This window comes from Prunus dulcis, unplaced genomic scaffold (assembly GCF_902201215.1).
Source record: "Prunus dulcis unplaced genomic scaffold, ALMONDv2, whole genome shotgun sequence".
NCBI classification, from domain to species: Eukaryota; Viridiplantae; Streptophyta; class Magnoliopsida; order Rosales; family Rosaceae; genus Prunus; species Prunus dulcis.
In genome coordinates this window covers 21,278-40,737 of record NW_023010078.1, presented here as the reverse complement: position 1 = coordinate 40,737, position 19,460 = coordinate 21,278, and the positions used below count along the sequence as shown (strand labels likewise).

The window sequence follows — 19,460 nt, the reverse complement described above, 5'->3', positions numbered from 1 at the left end:
GGTCCTTTTGGGACCTATGCCGTGGCTGGTGGTGGGCTGTGGCGGTGGCAGTGACTGACAGAGCCAATTGGCTGAACCAAAATATCAGGGGGGTGCGGTTTTGCTCGTGGAGAGAGAGAGAGATTTCTGATTTTTATCAAACCCTTTTCAAAAAAAAAATTATGGTTTTTTCCACTGAGTCTATTTTGATTGTAACTTTTTCGTTATAACTCCGATTTGAGCCCATTATGTGTCTACGGACACATCTCGGTATGATCTACGTAATGTTGCCAGTCATTTCCCCCAAATTCTTTTGGATTAAAAAGACCAAAATACCCCTACCCCTGTGGGCAAAATTGGAATTTCATAATTTAATAACTTAATTAAATTAATTAAATGAACAAATAATTACATTTTGGGTCGAGATGTTACAAATTCACACTTTTACCCTCACTTCCTCATTTATTTTCATTAATTTATGTGATATTTTGTTTTACACCCATACTTTACAACGTGTTTTCGAAGTTCTTGTTTGCACACTTCCACCCATTTGCCATGGCAAAGGGCATGGGTAAGGCAATGGCTATTACTGTTCACGTGAATAGTGCCAGCCCATGCAAAAAGCTTGTTCAGTTTCTACCCATTGCCATGGCAAAGGGCAAATCCTAGTCACTCTATTTTATTTTATTTTAAATCGAAAAAATTCAAGTTTTACAAGTATTTTTGATTTTTTTAGCCTAAAAATTGGAAGGCAACATAAAAAATTGCCCAAAGGTAGGGCCCACCTTAGTGGTGAAATTAGATGGAGGCCTCTTTCTCACATTACATGATCTTGAAATTATCACACTAATAGAATATTACAATTATCACATTTATAAGATGAAACAAAGTAAATAATCACATGTACATGATGGAACAAAGTAGTTAGGTGTTAACTGAAGTTTACATAACATGACCTTAAAATTATCACACTAATAGAATGTTGCAATTATCACATTTATAGGATGAAAGAGAGTAAATGATCACATGTACATGATGGAATAAAGTAGTTAGGTGTTAACTGAAGTTTACATAAGAGAGAAACACACAATAACAATTGACATCAAATTGTGAGTTGCTCAGTACACTACATTTGTACGATAACTTGTAGACTGCAGATTTGAGTTTCTTCATAGTTAAGTGATGCCCTTTTTCTATATTTTTGTGAAATTACCATTAAAATTTCATTGTTGTACAACATTAATTAGTTCAACAAAATGTCATATCTCGAAAGAAAAAAATTATGAACAAGAGCATAGGATTTTCCATATTTTTTGATATCAACCTAATAGAGTGGTCTGCGCTGTTTATCTGCACTACATAGTTGATGCCATATTTTTTGTCTTTCCCATGTTCTTATCACTTCTTGGCACAATTTTTTTTAAATTGCCCACTTCCAAGACATTTTCTTACGTCAAAATCTAATGTTTTTCTCTCATTGCTTGCTAATGGGAGATTGAACATTTTGCGACAATCAGTTGATCAATCAAGATGACTTGAAGAAACATGGGGAATTAAGGCATACAGACTCCCAAGTGTACCTCTGCTACCTTTGTACTAAAGAATTCGACAAAAAGAATGGTTTGTGTCCCATGGCAAGGACAAAAATAGAAAAGAGTTTGAGGGCCAGTTCATCTGCAATCCCTGTTGGAAGATATATTTTACAAGGAAGGACAAGGATTTGCATCTTTGTACTAATGATTGTGGATGTCGTAGTGGTTGATAAGGATCATGGATGTTGTAGTCTGATATGCTATGCTTGAGATTGCATGTGCTCTTCTCTTTTTAGTTTAAGTGTGTTTAGGCGGTGTGTATGGTGGTGTTATAGTTATTATGGAGTTGTTATGTTGTAGTGGGTTCTCTATAATAATGGGGTTAGTCAATGGTGGTGTTTTATATTTTCACCCAAAAAAAAAAAATGTTGCAATTATCACATTTATTGGATGAAACAAAGTAAATGATCACATGTATAGGATGGAACAAAGTAGTTAGGTGTTAACTGAAGTTTACATAACATGATCTTGAAATTATCACACTAATAGAATGTTGCGATTATCACATTTATAGGATGAAACAAAGTAAAGGATCACATGTACAGGATGGAACAAAGTAGTTAGGTGTTAACCGAAGTTTACATAAGAGAGAAACACACAATAACAATTGACATCAAATTGTGAGTTGCTCAGTACACTACATTTTTACAATAACTTGTAGACAGCAGATTTGAGTTTCTTCATAGTTAAGTGATACCCTTTTTCTATATTTTTGTGATTAATTAGTTCAATAAAATTTCATATATCGAAAGAAAAAAATTATGAACAAGAGCATAGGATTTCCATATTTTTTTTTTATATCAACCTAATAGAGTGGTCTGCTATGTTTATCTGGACTACAGAGTTGATGCCATATCTTTTGTTTTTCCCATGTTCTTATCACTTCTTGGCACAATGTTTTTTTACTTGCCCTCTTCCAAGACATTTTCTTACGTCAAAATCTAATGTTTTTCTTTCATTGCTCGCAGGTCGGAGATTGCACGTTTTGCGACTATCAGTCGATTAATCAAGATGACTTGAAGAAACATGGGGAGTTAAGGCATACAAACTCCCAAGTGTACCGATGCTTCCCATGTACTAAAGAATTCGACAAAAAGAATAGGTTTGTGTCCCATGGCAAGGACAAAAACAGAAAAGAGTTTGATGGCCCGTCTATCTACAACCCCTGTTGGAAGTTATAATTTACAAGGAAGGACAATGATTTGCATCTTTGTACTAATGATCGTGGACGCCGTAGTGGCTGATAAGGATCATGGATGTTGTAGTATGATATGCTATATTTGAGATCGTATATGCTCTTCTCTTTTTAGTTTAAGTGTGTTTAGGCGGTGTGGTATGGTGGTGTTATAGTCATTATGGAGTTGTTATGTTGTAGTGGGTTCTCTATAATAATGGGGTTAGTCAATGGTGGTGTTTTATATTTTCACCAAAAAAAAAAAAATGTTGCAATTATCACATTTATTGGATGAAACAAAGTAAATGATCACATGTATAGGATGGAACAAAGTAGTTAGGTGTTAACTGAAGTTTACATAACATGATCTTGAAATTATCACACTAATAGAATGTTGCGATTATCACATTTATAGGATGAAACAAAGTAAATGATCACATGTACAGGATGGAACAAAGTAGTTAGGTGTTAACTGAAGTTTACATAAGAGAGAAACACACAATAACAATTGACATCAAATTGTGAGTTGCTCAGTACACTACATTTTTACGATAACTTTTAGACTGCAGATTTGAGTTTCTTCATAGTTAAGTGATACTCTTTTTCTATATTTTTGTGAAATTACCATTAAAATTTCATTGTCGTATAGCATTAATTAGTTCAATAAAATTTCATATCGGGAAAGAAAAAAAATTATGAACAAGAGCATAGGATTTTCCATATTTTTTGATATCAACCTAATATAGTGGTTTGCTATGTTTATTTGGACTACATAGTTGATGCCATATTTTTTGTGTTTTTCCCATGTTCTTATCACTTCTTGGCACAGTTTTTTTTTACTTGCCCTCTTCCAAGACATTTTCTTACGTCAAAATCTAATGTTTTTATTTCATTACTCGCAGATAGGAGATTGCACGTTTTGGGACTATCAGTCGATTAATCAAGATGACTTGAAGAAACATGGGGAATTAAGAAATACAAACTCTCAAGTGTACCGATGCTACCTTTGTACTAAAAAATTTGAGAAAAAGAATGGGTTTGTGTCTTATGGCAAGGACAAAAAACAGAAAAGAGTTTGAGGGCCAGTTCATCTGCAACCCCTATTGGAAGGTATATTTTACAAGGAATGACAAGGATTTGCATCTTTGTACTAATGATCGTGGATGCCATAGTGGCTGATAAGGATCATGGATGTTGTAGTATGATATGCTATGCTTGAGACCATATGTGCTCTTCTCTTTTTAGTTTAAGTGTGTTTAGGCTGAACTCCTAGCGCCGTTTCATCTCTTTGGAGGAAGGAGGCGTTGTCCCCTCCCCCTTCCCTACCATCCCTGGTTTGCTTCTCTCTCGAGGTTCCTCTCGATGTATATGGGTACCTCCATTTTACTGAGTCTTAATCTCTCTCCTTGTGAGGAGATGGTGATGTGCTTGAGCTTTAATTCTTGTTTCAGGGGCTTTATGCCTCTGTTTTGGGGCTTTATGCCTCCTTTTCGGTTTACTTCCCCAAATCTCCCTCATTCCAATCCTTTCGGCATTGTTCCTTGGCTGCCCTCCGATCGGTTCCTGCTTTCCTCTTCTAGGTGTACTGGTTTTTACAGCTCTGGTGGAGATGGAGATTCTCGGGCTGACCTTTACTCAGACCCCCTCTCTCCACCTCGATCTGATTCCATCTATTGGCTATTGCAACGATCCAGCAAAGCGAGAAATCGCGTACAAAGTGGAATTTGTGTAGAGCTACGGCAGTGCTACGGCTCAGGTGCTTGCACCACCTCTTTCCAATCTCATGGTCCTGTTTCCCTTGCCTTAGGGCTGCTATGATTGTGGTTGGCTTATGGTGGCTGATTAGTGGTGGATTTGTGTTTCATTTGAGTTTGATGTTGTCTTGCTTATTGGGTTCTTTTGCTCCCTTTAATCCAAATTGCTTTGTCATTTTTAAGTTTGTTTATCTGATGATATCATTATCTGGGATAGTCTCTTTGTTCCTGTCTACCTGATATTGCAGATTAGTTTAGTTTCTCTAGCTTCATTACTAGATTGTTCTGTTTGTTGTTACTGTGCCCTCCCTATTTTGGGTGAGGTTTTGAAATGAAGATTATCTTCCGACCAAAAAAAAAAGAAGGTGTGTTTAGGCGGTGTGGTATGGTGGTGTTATAGTCATTATGGAGTTGTTATGTTGTAGTGGGTTCTCTATAATTGTGTTTTATATTTTCACAAAAAAAAAAGATGTTTTATATTTTATGTGGATCTTAAATGTTAATTTTATTTAGTTTGTTTTATGAGGAGCAAGTTTGGATATCAATTTAGTTCCTTAAAACGTTTTTATTTATTGATTTATAATTTACAATAAACGAAAAAAATTACACAAACAACATTAATTAGAGTAAGTGCCCGTTTGACATTGCTTATTTGGGGTGATAAGTGATTTTTTAAAAATTTTGGGAAGCCCAACCCGTTTGGTAAACTGTGAGAAAACACTTATTGTTAAAAATTACTGTGAGAGAAAGCTATAAAGGAAAGCAGCTAATGAGGTGCTTTCATTTTCTGATTATGCAGGAATCAGTTTCGAAGAAGAGTTGGGTTTAATGATTAATCGGCAATCATTTTCTGATTATGAGTAAAATCAATACCAGCAACACTTTTAACAAAAATTTTACCAAACGCCAAACTACTTTCTCTCACAGCTGATTTCTCTCAGAGCAAATTTGACAGCGATTATTTTCAATAAGAAATATATATACTTGACAACAGCTTTTTCGAACCAAGCTTAAAGACCTTAATCCTCATCTCTCCTCCACCTGGTCTACCGCAATGTCCTTGTCCATTTGGTATCTATATTAGAGCAACTCCGCCCATTTGCCCTTAGCCATGGCAAGGGTGGAGCTAGGGCAGCCACTATTCACGTGAATAGTGGTTGCCCTTGCAAATAGTAATTTGTGTTTCCACCCGTTGCCATGGCTAAGGGCAATTACTATTCATTTTTTTGTTTTTTCCTCCTATTTTTTAATGAAAATAATTAATTTGGGTAATATTTTCAGATAAGATTTCAGGGTTCCTACGTGTCAAGACTATTCATAATCAGATAAAATTTCCGGATAAGATTTTTGGATTCAAATTTCGGATGAATTTCAAAGTTCAAATTTCAGATAAATTTTTGGGTTCAAATTTTGAATGAATTTGGGTTCAAATTTAAGATAAATTTGGGTTCAAATTTCAGATACATTTGGGTTTAAATTTCGGATGAATTTCAAAATTCAAATTTCATACAAATTAGGGTTCAAATTTCGGATGAATTTCAAATTTCAGATAAGATTTTCATCCAATAAAATCAAGCCATGTGGCATGTCTATCTTGCCAAAATTTTCTATAAAACCAGAGTCTCAGCTCATACCTCTCACACCACATCTTTCTATATTTTCATTTCTCAGAGTTTAGAATTCATACTTCATTCATTCTAAATGGAAGAATTTAGGAGATGCTTGGAGAGGCAAGAGAGAGAAACCGTAGAGCAGATGAAGTCAATGAGTTGCAGAGACAAGTCGATGAGCAAGTTCTCATAGCAGTGGCTTTGCAAGAAGAAGAGAACCAAGGTCGCCGCCGTGGTTCACAAGTTGGCCGCCGCCGGAATGTGGAAAGACATAGGCATTCTCGGGGTAAGAATCTTTTGGAAGATTATTTTATCCCAACTTCTTTGTACTCTGATGTTGATTTTCGAAGGTGATTTAGAATGCAACCTCATTTGTTCAATAAAGTCATGCATGATATTTGCAATTATGATGCATACTTTGTTCAAAAGTGTGATGCTACTGGGGTTTTGGGGCTTCTTCCGGAACAAAAGCTTACAGCTGTTATACGAATGTTGGCGTATGGAGCATCTGCTGATCAGGTGGATGAGATTGCCCGGATGGGGAAGTCCACTACGTTGGAGGCTTTGGTAAGATTTTGTCAAGCTGTTGAAACTCTGTACACTAGGGACTACCTGCGTAGACCTACTCCCAGGGACCTCCAACGGCTTCTACAAAAAGCCTAAGCTCGAGGATTTCCAGGAATGATTGGTAGCATCGACTGCATGCACTGGCAATGGAAGAATTGCCCAACTGCCTGGCAAGGTGATTATGGAAATAGAAAAGGCCAAAAAAGTATCATCCTTGAAGCGGTTGCTGGTTTCGACACATGGGTTTGGCATGCCTTCTTCGGAGTTGCAGGATCACAAAATGACCTCAACGTGCTGGGTTAATCCCCCGTCTTCAACGATGTATTGAGAGGCCAGGGCCCCAATGTCACCTATGAAGTCAACAATACAGAATACCAGATGGGATACTATCTAGCTGATGGCATCTACCCGAGGTGGACGACTTTTGTCAAATCCATTCCGAATCCCCGATCCCAGAAGCAAAAATTATTTGCTACCTATCAAGAGGGATACATGAAAGATGTCGAAAGGTGTTTTGGCATCCTTCAAGCTCGGTGGTTGATTATTGAGGTGCGGCCCGTATGTTTGATGAGGAGATCCTCAGAAGCATTATGATGACTTGCATCATCCTCCATAATATGATTGTGGAGGATGAGTACGATTATGATGCTTTAGAGGTCTACGAACCGGATCCAATGAACACGGCTTTGACATGGATTTATGAAAGGCCCATGGGGCCAAATGGAGAACAGTTTGAGCCGGAACCGTTGGTGAGGGATGGTCATTTGATGACCCGAATGATAGATCGATATACAGAGATGCAATCTTCGTATATTCATGAAATGCGTCAAGTTCACTTGATGGAGCATCTATGGGCGGTGAAAGGCAATGAAGATTAATGATGGAGCATAGATGCTTTGGTTATGTTTTATTTAGTTATGGTTAGGTTGTGTTGTATTTTTATTTATTATGGTTTGGTTGTGGTTGGTTATTATTATTGTGCCTTGTTTGTACTTTTTTTTTATTTTTATTATGTTTTGTTTGAAGTATGGAATATGTTGAATAAAAAGGTAATTTATTGAATGCTTTGTTTATTAAATAATGAAATGTAATACAAGTCATTACGAATTACTACTAAAATAAAATACATGAATTACAACAACTTTAATAGAAAACAACTAAAATACAAATACATAAAAGGTATGCTAACTAATTTAATGGTTTCCATCATTTAACCAATCCGTGTTGCTAGGCCCATCATCCCGGAAAAGTCTTCTTCTCATAACATCCCTTCGTTCTAGCTTCCAAAATTGTTTTGTTTAAGGGGACATATGACTTGTATCCATCGCCATGGTTTCCCGATCTGTCTTGTCCATTTCTTTTTTGCGCAAATACTCCCTTTCTCGTGCATACTCAGCTTGAAGGGCCAACTCGTTATCTTGGCGTTTTTGCTCCATTTCTATTCTTATGCCGTTTTGCCTTGCAATTTCCTCCAAAAATTGTGAATTTTGATTGCTTGAATTACCCTTCTTCTTTGCCTTCGCGGCCTTTCGGCCAATGGGCCTCGGCTCCTTTTCGATGGGTGAGTCTTGACTCATAGGAGAATCGAGAGGTGAATCCGATGTCATTGAATCACAGAGTGGCGTCTCGTTTAACACAACCTCCGGACCCGTCGGAATAATTATGAAGCGTTTGCAATATTTCACCACCTCCCAACATTCATGATGGGTGAAACTTTTTTTGCCACCCCCGGTTGCACCGAACCACATTTGTGCTTGAATCATCTATTGAACAAAAAAAATGGAAATGCAATAAATATTTAAAAAATATTGGATATGCAAGAAATATTAACAACATATTAAAAATACAAGCAATATTAACAAAATATTGAAAATGCAAGAAATATTAACAACATATTGAAAATGCAAGCAATATTAACAAAATATTGAAAATGCAAGCAATATTAACAAAATATATATATTAGGAGATTAAACTTAATAAAACAAAAATTATAAAATACTTACCTCGTTAGTACGATTTTCCCCACTTCTATAGTTGTCCATCGCTTTTGCTAGGGCATTTCTCCATTTTCCCAACTCTTTATTGAGAATTTTTCACCTACTGGATAATGCCATCTCCGTACGAGTAGACCCCGAAATTTTTTCACAAAATTCGGCATGAATTTTTTTCCACATATGAAAAATTTTCATTTCATTGCCGGACACGGGACAATGACAAATTTGGAGCCAAGCCTCACACAAGGAAACATCTTCCATGGTGCTCCAAGCCCCTCCGGTTTCGATAGAAGAAGCCATAAAAATATGAAATCAAAATGGTAGATGAAAAAGAGCAAAATGTTGAGTAAAAAGAGTGAATAATAGTAGAAGTATAATGAAATGTAAGAGTATTGGTGTTGAAAGTGAAGGGTATTGATAGGTATTTATAGAAAAAAAAAATCAGAATTTTTTAGAATTTTTAAAAAAAATTTACGATTTTTTTTCATATTTTTATTGCCCAAAAAAGCCTCAGCCGTAGGATGGATTCGGAGAAGCTGATCGGAAGGCTGGGGAGGCGATACCTGGCAAATTCCCGTTGGAGCTGATGTCAGCGCGCGCTGGTTCAAATTTTTTTACCGTTGACGCGTGCATTGCACGCGCCAATGGTAAAAAAATTTGAAACGCGCTACCTGACGTCAGCGTGACGCGAGGGCTGACGTCAACAACCGCATGTTGGACCTCGGGCTCGTCTCGCCTTCGGGCTGGCCCGAGTTGGTGGGTCCCACACCAACCCAGGGCCTGGGCTGCGCGGTGGAACGCCTTTTTTTTTTTTTTTTTTTTTCTCCCCTCGCCTCGGGCTGGGCTCTCCCGCTGGAGCCGCTCTTATATTTATTTAAAGAGAAAAGCCAATGGACTTGCTAGATCAAAGAAATTATCATATATAAAATGTATAATTTAATAAACTTACACATATTGCTAATATTTTTACTATACATATATAATTTTGTTATGTATTTACATAAATTCCTCTTAGTTATTTATTTTTATAAAGTTATTTATTATTGTTATGTATCTTTACATTTGTTATTCTTAACCTACATAATAATATATAAATCCCTTTTATTATTTGCATATTATTCATTTTTTAAGTTACAGTGTTTGTTAGCTCGCACTATAATCACTCAAACTCATCATACTATGCATTTTAAAAAAAAAAAATTGTGTCAAAACAATAGATAATTGATTAATTGAACATCTTCTAAAGTTTCATAAAAATTTCTATGTTTTTCTACCACTTTCCATCATTTTTATTCAATTTTTATCAATATCAACATTTTATCAATATTTCTGTATTTTTGAACCACCGATATTTCCTAAACCCCCGATATTTAAATCCTTGTTTGGAACCGCAACATTGCTTATTTGGAATTTTTAATTGCAAACATAGGACCTTGTCTTTCTCGATGTTGTACAAACTCGTTGTACCTCTTTTTCTAGTATGAATCAAGAGGATTGAGGTTGCCGTCTTGGCACGTTTGACTTTTATTATGCTTTGCTATAGAATGGCATGATACATAAATAATGCTGAATCACAAATTAATGGGACAATATAAAAAGAAAAGCATATGCAGATAAGATCCTTCCATTTAGCAGCACCTTAGGGGATGGCATAGCCTTAAATAAAGTTAAGGGCGAGGTTCAAACAAGGAAAGGCTTACGGTGGATACCTAGGCACCCAGAGACGAGGAAGGGCGTAGTAAGCGATGAAATGCTTCGGAGAGTTGAAAATAAGCGTAGATTCGGACATCCTATGTAATTAATAAATAAGTACACGTTTTAATTTGAAGTCTTTTTTGAGACCACGCGGCAACTGGCAAAAAAACAAACTACAAAGTTTTTTGTGTACTTTTTTTTATAAATAAATTAATAAATTATGATATTAGATAATTTGATAAATATTAGAATTAAATTTAAAATAAATTTTTATTTAAGTCCATAACAGTCCAGCCTATATTTGTACCAATCAATGGACTTAAGTCCAGCGCAGTCTGGGCTAACTTGGATGTACCAAACAACTTACTAAATTCCAACCCAATTCAAGTCAGCTCAGTTAAGCATTCCAAGTTCAATCCTAACCAGTCAAGTTTGATACCACCAAACGGGACCTTATGTCAAATTAAATTATTATTTTATTACACTTTAGTGTTGATTTATTTTAAATTAAAAATCAAATCAAATAAAAAATAATAAAATATTTATTTGACATCTTGCTTTTGGGATATCAAAAATTGCATCTCAACCTCCAGCCTTCATTCCACATCAGCTTTGACACATCGGTTGGAGTGATGTGAGATGTTATTTCTAATCGTTAAATGTCTATGTGGCACTTTTGACTCATCGGTTGGAGATGCTCAAATAACCAAGCCTTATATAATAATATATAAGAAGGATTACTAGCAGCATGTCTTGTATATGTGTGAAGTTGGTCTTGTGGTGATGAGTTTGTGTAATTTATACATTTTTTTTTTTTTTTACACAAAAATGGATTGGAATTTTGAAAATAGCAGCCATCTACTAGGCTAAGGGAGGTAAATTGGGTGTTTCTTGTTTTTCTTTTGGTCGAGAAAGTTTCATTACTAGAAACATAACATTACACCCGGCCCAAAGATAAAGACATTTAAACAAGGCCTAACAACATTACAAGCAAGCGAAATTCTATAGTGAAGGTGCCATTTTCGGACCCAACATGTGAACCTTCATATTAGCCATAAGATCATTTCATTGAACTTAAATGAAGTTACTATTCAGATGAATTATGTGGTTAATATGAATATCAACATCTCTGGTCCATACATGACAATCTCACCATAAAACGACTTTTACAAACAAAACAAATAGAAAAAAAGCCCACTAACAGCAGCCCAAGACCAATGCAAACCCTAAAGCAGATAAAGAGCTTTCAACTTATTGTCTAGTTAACTCAAGCTTTTCCTTTCTAGTTTGGTGTTAGATTACACTCTCTTTTAGACTTCCATAGCATGTTTACTAATCAAGAATAGACATTCCAATTAAATTTGTAACACCCCGACTCCAAATATAACCCCTTATTTAAATTATTTAAGTGAAATTACAAATTTACCCTTGAGGTATGGGTATTTTGGTCATTTTCTTATCCGGAGAGAGTTTGGGGCAGTTACTGGTATTTTTGGATGGGTCGTACTGAGATGAGTTCGTAGACACGTGGTGGGCTTGAATCGGAGTTGTAACGAGAGAGATATGGTCAAAAGAAACCCAGTGGCACAACCGTAAATATTTTGAAATGGGATTTTTTATAAAAATCTGGTTTTCTCTCTCTCTCTCTCTCTCTCTCTCTCTCTCTCTCTCTCTCTCTCTCTCTCTCTCCTCGAATCTCCTCGAATCTCCGGCCACCGGCCGTGGCTGCGGACCGGACTGGTGCCAAAAGGACCGGTTCGGCCTCGACGTCAAGACCCGGCCCTTCCCCGACATCGGCCGCCGCTCCAACCGCAGAAAAAAGGCGATTTTTGCCTGATTTTCGCTCGAACTTCGCTTGCTCAGATCTCCCTCCTCCGGCCGCCATTTTTGGCGAGCAAGGTATGGAAATTCATCCATTCTTCATAATTTAGCTGCCTGTTGGGTAGGATTGGATCGATTTTAGCATAGGTAATTTGATTTATGAATTGAAATTCGGTCGATTTTGGGATCGCGATTCTGGCCACCTCCGGTTAGTTTTTGGGGTAGGTCCAAGAACAAAAGTGGCTCCAAATAGGGTGTTTTACCTAGGGTAGGAGTTTAGCGCCGTGGTTTTGAGATTTTCCGGTAATGCGTAATCGCTTTGGGTACCCAGCACTGCCGGAGCTTGTGGCGGCACGTGGGCGAGGGTAGTGAAGTTGCACTGTATCTCGATGAGATCCTTAGGTTGTCACGAGTGCGTAGGATTTCGCGAATCTCAATTCGAACGTCGTTTGACTATCGAACGGATATAGCCTATTGCGCGTTATCTGGGTTCGATAGGTTAGGACCGTTGGATGGTCTCAAATTTAATATATGTTAATCTAGGTATTTCTAGGATCGTGTAAGAATTCACGGATCGTGAACCGGAGCCCCAGATGTTCTGATTTAATAATTTAAAGTTTATATTTTATATTAACCGTCAGATCGTGCGATCGTGAGCGATCTGACCGTCCCATCTGGACCAAACTTGCAAGACGAGTGTCCTATACCTCGTAGAACCATAGGAACTTTCGGATCGGATTTTTGAGGTCGTGGGCCCCGTGGGCCCGTTTGACCAGGGTTAGGGTAGTTTGATCCTTGGTTGACCGTGAGTCTCTCAGAGTAGCCTCACCTTCCCAGGGGGATTATCGGGTGCTAGACTATTATTGACGTTTACACAATATTAGAATTAATATATATATTTATATAGGTTTGTAAAGGTATAAAAAGAGTCTACAATGTCAGTTTGAAGTGCTATTCGCACTACCTTAGGTGCCTCCCCAGATTTTGATTACACTACAAGTACCACCATGTAAATGTGAGGTCCCACGTGGCGTAGGTTATCCGGTGTGCGGACAGGCCCCATACGTGGCGTTGGTTGTACTGGCGTATGGGGAGATATTGTGATATTATGTTGAGGTCGCACGTGGCGTAGGTTATCCGACGTGTCGACAGACTTCATACGTGGCGTTGGTTGTACCAGCGTATGGGGAGATATTGTGATATGATGTTCAGGTCTCGCGTGGCGTAGGTTATCCAGCGTTGAGACAGGCCCCATACGTGGCGTTGGTTATGCCGGCGTATGGGGAGATATTGTGATAGTATGGTATGGTAGCATGTGGCGTAGGTTATCCGGCGTGTTGACAGGCCCCATACGTGGCATTGGTTGTACCGGCGTATGGGGAGATTATGTGATAATATGTTGAGGTCGCACGTGGCGTAAGTTATCCAGCGTGTTGACAGATCTTATACGTGGCGTTGGTAGTACCGGCGTATGGGGAGATAATGTGAAATACAGAGAAATGAATAAAGGTATTACCTATGTGTGGAATTTGGTTTTATGGAAGAACTACGTGTGGCTTGATCCCTCAGTGAGGGTACGTAGGCAGCCTAAGGTTATTAGGTGCAGCCGCAGACATAGATGTGATTGTGTTAGGAGGTTAAAACCTCGTATGTTGAAATTGAAAAAGTTAGATGATGTATGTTGAAATTTAGTAGTCATAATTTATATTTGAATTTACCGTTTGCCTTGTTTAAGACATGAATTGATTTGCTAGCATGCTTGGTAGTTGAGAATTATTGGAAGGTCGAAGGCTGTTTATGTGAATTGCATGAAATTATGTTGTGCATGCTGCCAGTTGAGGATATTAAATATCCCACATCGACCAAACGGAGAGGGGGTGATGTGCCTTATATGGCACACCTCGCATCAATATAGTAGGAGGCCTTTTGGGAGCTCACTGGCTTCGGGTTCGTAGGAACTCCGAAGTTAAGCGAGTTGGAGGCTGGAGCAATCCCAGGATGGGTGACCACCCTGGGAAGTTGCTTTGTGAGCTCCCAGAAACAAAACCGTGCGGGCTGGTGAGAATGTAGCCAGGCCCAAAGCGGACAATATCCTGCTACGGCGGAGCCGGTCCGGAGTGTGACAGTTTGGTATCAGAGCCACTCTGCCGTGTGGTGCGAGTGTGCCGACGAGGACGTCGGATCCCTTAAGGGGGTGGATTGTGAGATCCCACATCGACCAAACGGAGAGGGGGTGATGTGCCTTATATGGCACCCCTCGCATCCTCATAGCGTGAGGCCTTTTGGGAGCTCACTGGCTTCGGGTTCGTAGGAACTCCGAAGTTAAGTGAGTTGGAGGCTGGAGCAATCCCAGGATGGGTGACCACCCTGGGAAGTTGCTTCGTGAGCTCCCAGAAACAAAACCGTGCGGGCGGGTGAGAATGTAGCCAGGCCCAAAGCGGACAATATCCTGCTACGGCGGAGCCGGTCCGGGGTGTGACAATTTGGTATCAGAGCCACTCTGCCATGTGGTGCGAGTGTGCCGACGAGGACGTCGGATCCCTTAAGGGGGGTGGATTGTGAGATCCCACATCGACCAAACGGAGAGGGGGTGATGTGCCTTATATGGCACACCTCGCATTAATATAGTAGGAGGCCTTTTGGGAGCTCACTGGCTTCGGGTTCGTAGGAACTCCGAAGTTAAGCGAGTTGGAGGCTGGAGCAATCCCAGGATGGGTGACCACCATGGGAAGTTGCTTCGTGAGCTCCCAGAAACAAAACCGTGCGGGCTGGTGAGAATGTAGCCAAGCCCAAAGCGGACAATATCCTGCTACGGCAGAGCCGGTCCGGGGTGTGACAAATGTATTTTTATGCAGGTTGGAATTTTGGGAAATGTCCAATTTACAGAGGAGACTCTGCCGAAATTTCGGCAGAAAGTCTCGGTCTTTAGTAAGTGGGTCCGACATCGGGGTGATGTCGGGAATTCTTCAGGATTCGTCTCGGATTTGAAAAATTCGGGACGGGTCCTTTCAAAATTGGTTACTAATTGTTGGAAATCGAAATGAAAATAAAATTAATTCCCATCAAAATCATAATGATTGTCAAAAATCAAAACAAAAATAAAACGGATACTCATTATAACCGTTTACTATTGTAAAAAAATTGGAATAAAAACCAATTTGATTACCAAAATATATACCATTGCACAAAACAAATTCTAATTTGTTTGGTGCAACTACTTACACAATTTTTCAACTCAGAAATTAAACCGATGGGAATGGGATTAGTTTGTTCGGCCGGGTTGAACAGTACTTAGGCCCTGTAGTGTGATAAATAAAACCCGAACTTCTCTGGCGCCAAAATTCAGACACTTTCGCATCACACACTCGCAAAATGTAGTTGGAGGACTCGCAGTCACAGCATCTCCAACGCTACCAAGCATCAGAAGATGACTACGCTTCAAATTCAGCAAGCGGCTCCGTCTGCCTGCTCTGCTTCTTTTCAACCCTCAATCTCCCACCGTCCACGGGTCCTACACTCTCTCTGCCATCTCCGACCCTCTTCTTCGTCTCGCCTCTCGTTCAAGGTCTCTCTTCCTTCCACGACGACCTCATCGCACGACAAGTTGTTGATCTCATTTCCGCTCTCTGCGCTTCCGCTGATGCTTCGCTCTGAGCTGACTTCGTCGTTAGGGTTTCCGATCGCCTCTCGTCCGATCCGTTGGCCTTGAATCGCCGTCAGATTATATGGTATTTCCATCCTCCGCATTTATCAATTCTCTACTAGTTTATTTGTGAATTTCAGAATCGATTTTGAGATTTAGATTAAAATTTGCGGTAATGATTTGTTTTTTCTGTTTGCTTCTTGAGAAAATGTAGGAAAGTGTTATGATTTTTTATGTTTTTAGGTAATCGAACAGTGCATGATTGGTTAAGGTTGGACGAATTTGGTGAAATCGAACTTGATTCTACTGTTTCTCAAGTTGAACCTGTGTTCGTGTTTTTTTTTTTTTTTTGGGTGAAATTATAAACCAATTTTGACACTTTGATAAATACTTTCGGTAATGCTTTATTTCCTATTTGAATTTGTATTTGAGATTTTAGATAAATACTTTTGGTAATGCTTTTAGATAAATACTTTTGAGAAAATGAAGGAAAACTGTGAAATTAATTTTGTATTTTTCAGTAATCAAACAATGTATGATTTCAGTAATCAAACAATGTATGATTTCAGTAATCAAACAATGTATGATTTCAGTATAATCGCACTTGATTATGGCTCGTTAATTAATTGTGGTACAACTACAGTATAATTGAAGGATTGTTAATTAAAACCTGAAATTTCCTTACAATACAAAGGAGGATGAGTTAGTGTTCCGTTGAGATCCTCGAATAGTTTGTCCTGTTTCTTTAGATTTAGATTTCTCTACCTTATGCAAGTTCCCAGTGAACACCAATCAGATTTTAGTGTATTTTAAGCCCTGACAAGAATTTGAAACTCAAATTTTGGTATACCTGAAATTCTCTTATCCTTGTATTTTGGTTACATTTTTTGCCCTTGCATATCAAATTTTCTCGTCATCATGGAATGATTAAAAAGGGAAAAGGAGAGGAGGGAAATTTGTGAATCAGCATGACCTTGTTTATCTGCAAATTTTATGGCTAGGATTTAGAGTATACAGTGAAGTCTCTATAGATTAATATGCATATATGATCTATGCACCCACCGACTTCTAATAACGAAAAGCTTTTCAACAATATCTTTAAAACTTACATCTTATTGATCTTAAAACATATATATCCCTGATAATAATTTTATCACTGATATGTACAGTGATGAGGCTGGTGTATCATTATGGTCTTTATAGGGATATCGCCAAGGTTAGCCACCCAATTCCCTACATTCCAGAAGCTGAGTCCTGTTTGAGATTTTAACTGAAAATGAATGGGATTTTCCTCCTGCAACAATTCATCCAATAGCATTGAAATGGTTGTTTCAACAAGAGAAAATCAACAGGCCATTGTCTTATCATCTGCAGAAATTTTGTGGAAGGAATATAGCAAACGGCTCTGACATCATCGTCCATGGAAAGTAGAGTGTCATATGGAAACTGTTAATTCAATTGCAGAGTTAATGGCAGAAGCAATACTTCTTTGTTCTTATTGATAGGAATTTGGGGGAAAAGAAGGCCAACAGCATGACATAATTTCTGAACTGAATCTCGTGGGAACAATTATTGACATATTTCCAACTGTTTCATACCAGTGATGCTTGCGTGGTATTGGGAATGCGTTCCACAATCTTTATTGTACATCAACATATACACAGTCCCCATAGATATCACAGCCGTCTTAGTTTTAATTTTTAAACTTTATGCTCAGTGCACTACGGAACTCTTTCTCATGATGACTCTTGGCTTGCACCGACTATGACGGTGAGTAATTAATTTTGCTGATTCCAGCTTTGCTTGCTGCCACAGGAATTTAATCAGAAAGGTTGTCTTCTTTTGAAGTTAATAATTATCACTACAAGCGGCAGACGGGTGGTATCATGAATGTCTTTTAGTAATTGACATTTTTTTTCATTAATTTTTAACCATTCTGCAAATCAAGTGCTCATAGTAGCTTTAAAACCATTATTTTCAGGTTTTATGAGGTGTGGAGAAGTCTTAATATTGGTGCTTCTTATAAATTACTGCTCGTTAAGAAGGTTAGTTCATCCTATTAAATTCAACCAACCATATACAATTGCATTTTTCTTTTGAATCTACTGCCACATAGGATAATTTCCTTTATTTGAATCTACTGCCATGAACTATGCAGACTAATGCATTTTGGATCTCCTTCTTTGGTTGCTTCATCATACCTGTCGGTGTTGTTTACCAGAATATCTAGAGGAATAGGACATGGGAGGAATTGATATGCACCATGGAGTACCTAATGTCTGTAGTGGCTGACCTAGAAGGCCTAATTCTCTACAGTGCCTCATAGTGGCTATGAATTGTGGCCTCTGCCTATCAATGATCTTGGGGTGGGAATTTCCAATGCAAGGGAAAAATGTGAGTTCAAAGAATTATTGGAGTTGGATGATTGTGGAAAACCTTGTAAGTGTCTCCAGCAGCCCTATGCTTAGCATCAAAATCTTTCAATAATCTTCACGAGCCTACAAATCATGTAACCGTCACACTGTTAAAACTGCATAAGGTTCCTGAGTGGATGAGATCTGCATTTAATGATTCTTGCACCAAATTATTTGAGCACCCAAATTCTACTTTTATTTTGAGCTCTATTGAATTCTTGAAGACCTAACAAATTGCAATTATAAATCAGTTGCTCCATGTGACCATTTCTATGTCTTGCATTTTGTGTTCCCTTGGTTTTTGTTCTTGTCTAGTGAGCACGTTAAGTGATTAAATTGAAGTTTTCCTTGCTTTTCTTTTTTGGTTAAACTCGAAAAGTAACAATGATTTACTTTTTTCCAGTTAGTTTTAGAATGAAAACTAGCTGAAGGTTACCATAAATTTCCACCCTTTGTCATTCCGGTCATGCTTGAGGATTTAGAAGTCGAATAGCAAGGAAGTGCAATTAACAGAGAGATAATGCAGCTATTTTATACATTGCAGGTGTGCATAAAGCAAAAGTACACAGCCAACAGTCAAGATGAAAGTGCAGAAGAGCAGTGGTCACTATCTTGTACAAGTCGGGAGAAGTTTGTGAGTATTTCATTCATGATGTCATCTGAGTAATCTCTATATACTAGACAGGGATCCTGGAGGATTAGATTTTCGGGATAAGAGATTGTTAGAAGAAATAGAGCTTTTCTTTAATACTTTTACAGTAACAGATGACAGCTAAGAAAATCATACTAGTGGTTCACAGAGTGAAAGCACCTTGCAGTTATTGCCTTTGTGATCATTGATTGCATGAATAGTTGAAAACTGAAAATGCATCGACTTTTTTTATAATCTTGATTCTTGTCAAGAAAGTTGACCCCTTAACGGTTATTGTGTTAGACACTGTAACCTTGGTTCCCGTCTAACCTAAATTGACTAAACTGTTTTGTTTGAAGTTACTATCATTTTCAACTGTTTATGCCTTAGAAAGAGCTGACTTTTTCAATAATCTTGTTAGACACTGCATGAATATCTGAAAACTGAAAATGCATTGGAAAGAGCTGACTTTTTCAATAATCTTGTGAAGAAAGTTTGTGCCTTTAACGTTTATCGTGTTTAACGTCTAACCTAGATTGACTAAACTGTTTTGTTTGAAGTTACTTTCAACTGTTTATAGGACACT

The 19,460-nt window shown here is 38.2% G+C and overlaps 1 pseudogene; it reads left to right on the top strand.

Annotated features, from left to right (window-relative positions):
* LOC117612805 overlaps window positions 1–19,074 on the top strand; it is a 22,790-nt pseudogene extending 3,716 nt beyond the window's left edge.
* The last annotated feature ends 386 nt before the right edge of the window (window positions 19,075–19,460 follow it).